Source organism: Gracilinanus agilis, unplaced genomic scaffold, assembly GCF_016433145.1.
Source record: "Gracilinanus agilis isolate LMUSP501 unplaced genomic scaffold, AgileGrace unplaced_scaffold58503, whole genome shotgun sequence".
Lineage (NCBI taxonomy): Eukaryota > Metazoa > Chordata > Mammalia > Didelphimorphia > Didelphidae > Gracilinanus > Gracilinanus agilis.
The window spans coordinates 1-3,750 of NW_025394070.1; the positions used below are offsets into that span (position 1 = coordinate 1).

The 3,750-nt window shown below is 48.5% G+C and overlaps 2 non-coding genes across 2 annotated transcripts; both read right to left on the reverse strand.

Moving 5' to 3' along the window:
- Window positions 1–318: 318 nt before the first annotated feature.
- Window positions 319–392, reverse strand: TRNAI-AAU. Its single transcript has one exon. It is a non-coding gene; the product is annotated as a tRNA-Ile (tRNA).
- Window positions 393–3,433: 3,041 nt separating this feature from the next.
- Window positions 3,434–3,507, reverse strand: TRNAI-AAU. The gene has a single exon. It is a non-coding gene; the product is annotated as a tRNA-Ile (tRNA).
- Between the last annotated feature and the right edge of the window lie 243 nt (window positions 3,508–3,750).

The following is a 3,750-nucleotide window of genomic DNA, read 5'->3' on the forward strand; positions in this document are numbered from 1 at the left end:
GTTTGTTTGTTTGTTTGTTTGTTTGTTTGTTTGTTTGTTTGTTTGTTTAAACTGCGCCCGTTACTTAGCATAGCCCTTTCTGGGAGGATCTGGGAGAAGAAAGGAAGTTATCCTGGTGCCTCGACCTGCCGGGGGAATTTGCACAGGTGATTCAGGGAGATTGGGCAGAGGGAGATCAGTGGTGGCGGTTATTTCTTTTTCGTTGATTGGTTTGGTTCGGTTCGGTTCGGTTCCACACCAAGCGGCAGCCCGCAGAGTTTTTCCTGAGGTGCCTCCTTTAGGTGTTTTCTAGGAAAGAACGGGTCTGTAAAAGGGGAGTGGCCCGTACGGGGATCGAACCCGCGACCTTGGCGTTATTAGCACCACGCTCTAACCAACTGAGCTAACCGGCCCACGTAAAGTCCTCTTTCAGGGAACCTCTACAGGAGGAGTACAGAAAAGGCCCGCGGTACCTAGCCTAAGGTCGCTGTCTACCGTTAGTCGAGGAGTTCAGCACTCCAACAATTCCTTAACGCGCCTCCTGCGTGCAGGTCGCTCCCTAAGGCTGGCGGATACAAAACCAGGCACAAGACGCTCCCGGTTTGCAAGGAGCTCACGATCTAACAGAGGTGACAACGACCAAACAAAGATGTTGCAACAAGCTCTAAGGAGCTTCAAGAGGAAAGCATTCAAAGAGCACCAGAATCAAGAGGAGTTGGGAAAGGCTCCTTGGAAAACAGGGATCTCGTCAGAGCCGAGCAGGGAAAACGCCCCCAGCGTGGGGGACACTTGGGTGGGAATAACCCGTTCACTACCGGGGCTTAGCAGGCTGACATTTGTGACGTCACCAGGGAGCTAGGAACTTAAGAGAAGAAAACCGCGCGGAGTTCAATCAGTTTACCAACGGGATAAGGTCATGAAGAGAGAGGAGAGAGTGGCTAGAGCAAAGCTGGGAGAGAACTGGAGAGCTGACGAACTGATCACGGCTGCAAGTTGACAAAGACTAGGGTGTGTTCAGAGAACGACGAGGGAGAGCTGAAAAGGCGATGGAGCCTGTTTAGATAAGGGACTTGAGAATTCTTGAACCCAGTGTAGGTGCTGTGCACTTGGGCACGATGGCAAGATCAAGAGTAAGGCCATCCGCGCTTTTTGTGGTGGCAAAAAACTGGAAAAGGAGGGTATGTCCTTCAATTGGGGAATGGCTGAACAAATTGTGGTATATGCTGGTGATGGAATACTATTGTGCTCAAAGGAATAATAAACTGGAGGAATTCCATGTGAACTGGAAAGACCTCCAGGAATTGATGCAGAGCGAAAGGAGCAGAGCCAGAAGAACATTGTACCCAGAGACCAATACACTGTGGTAAAATAGAATGTAATGGACTTCTGTACTAGCAGCAATGCAATGATCCAGGACAATTCTGAGGGATTTATGGTAAAGAACGCTACCCACATTCAGACGAAGAGCTGCAGGAGGGGAAACACAGAAGAAAAGGAGCTGCTTGAACACATGGGTTGAGGCAGACATGATTGGGGATTTTGATTCGAAACTACCACACCAATGCAATGACCAACAATTTCGAAATAGGTCTTGATCAATGACACATGTTAAAACCAGTGGAAATGCGCATCGGCCAGGGGTGGGGGGAGGGCGAGGGGTGAAGGGGAAAGTAGGAGCATGAATCATGTAACCATGTTAACCTTTCTAAAAAATGAATATTAATAAATGTTAAAAAAAAAAAAAAAAGAGTAAGGCCATCTCTGCGCGGGTGAGGTCAGCTGGAGGAGCAAGTTGAGCAGTGAGTGAGTAGGTTGAGGAAACGAGTGGTGAGAGTATTTTGAGAGAGAAATCATCGTTGTTATCGTTTGCCCTTCGTTTCTGAGGAGGACCGGCGACATCAAGTTGTGCCCGAGATGGATTTAAGCGAGGCAGAGTTTTGTCTCACTCTCTCTCTTCCAGTCCCCGAAGTCCAGGGGCAAGACACAAATTCAAGAGGACTGGCGGTGTTTTCTCCGATGTCTCAAAGCAGCTCAAAGTGTCCTACAGTGCCTGGTTCCGTTGCCTCCGTGGCCGTAGGGAGCAATTGTTTTTATGCGCCTATTCCACCAGGGCAAGTCTTCGTATAGTTGGGGTACGCATCGCCCCGATTTACCAAAGAATTCGAGGCTTGTCGGTGACTCTCAGCCTGGTTCAGACCGCCTGAGAGATGGCTTTAGCCGGCGTGGCTGACGTGCAAGCGCCAGTTTCTTGAAGCCGCGGGTGCGAGCTGTGTCCCAGGCGGACCCCAGTGGAGGAAAGCATCCTCGAAAAGGGCTCGGCAAACCTCGCTCCAGGAGCCAGACTTCTCTGAACCCCCGGTGCTCGGATTTAAAAATGTATTTTACAAAGTGAAGGAAGAGAAGGTTGCCACAGCTCTATGCTGAGTTCGCCCCTTTCTTTCACCTTACCTTATGAAGGGGGTTGCAGAGGTGAGTGCGCTCCCAATTCCTGCTTTCGTTGAGTGCCTTCCTTTCTTCCTACGCAGCGAGTCAGCGCTGGTGTTATAATTATTAGGAGTCTCTTGATCTATTTGGGATGGTAAATTGATGTACAGAGAGATAAGTTGACCCTTCTCCTTTATAACAGTTGCCCAGGCAGGATCCTTCAGGTCTAAGAGGTATATCCCTTCAGGACCCACCTGGGGTTAGTTGATATGTTGATTTGGGCTCTTTAGCTAGGATAACGCCTTGTATTCTGACGGCGATTTCTCCCTTCCCAAAACAAGCTTAGAAACTGCTTTAGGAAGGTACTTTAAACTTTATATTAACAAGGAGGATAGGGGTAAAGGACTGTGGTATAGGAGACCCTATTCTACTGGTTACTAATGAAATCCCAACTGCTGGCAGATGAAGAATCAATGTAGCTTCCCTCTGGTTCAGTCTGGCCAGGACTAAACCAGAGTAGGTAAACTGCTGGGATATTTTGACTTGTTTTTCAATAGATCTTCAGCCTTACAGTTGAGTTATTTCCACCCTTTCCACCCTCTTCTTCGTCTCTTGCCCACTTCCCGGATCCCTCCCGGGCCCTGGGAAACCTAGATATCTAGATGATGTAACTCCTAATATCTAGGGGCAGTAGACACCAAGGTGGTGGTCAGGTACAGGTTGGCACGGTATCTCAAGTACAGGAAGAGTTTGTAGAGAGAGATGTTTGCACCTCTCATTCCAAGACCAGGATCCACCGATCTCCAGCCTCAGCACAGGTCAAAGACCCAGAACTTCTGCAGGATTCTCAACTGCCCCTCCTCCTGCCTCTATCCAACTGACTTATTTGTCAATCAAAGGTGATCTTCAACCTCCCAGAGATTCAATATAACCCTGGAGGTTTATGTGAACGGAAATCCCTGTACTCCCCTCCGCTCTCCAGTGGGGTTTCTAGGAGTGGTAGGAGTGGTACCGGGCTGTAAAAGGGAAATGGCCCGTACGGGGATCGAACCCGCGACCTTGGCGTTATTAGCACCACGCTCTAACCAACTGAGCTAACCGGCCGCCACGGAAGACAATTTTAGGGAACATTTACATGAGTAATACCCAAAAGGCACTTTGGGCTTTATTATTTTTGCCCTAGAAATACATTTAAGCAGGTGATAGTTGAAGGCTAGTTGGACTATCCTGTTCAATTGTAACTGGGGATTTAATCACAAGAGATAGTCCCACCTATTACTTGATCCGTTATTGTCGATATATGTCCTTTGTCCACATTCTAGGAAAAGTCAATCTGTGCGAGACCGG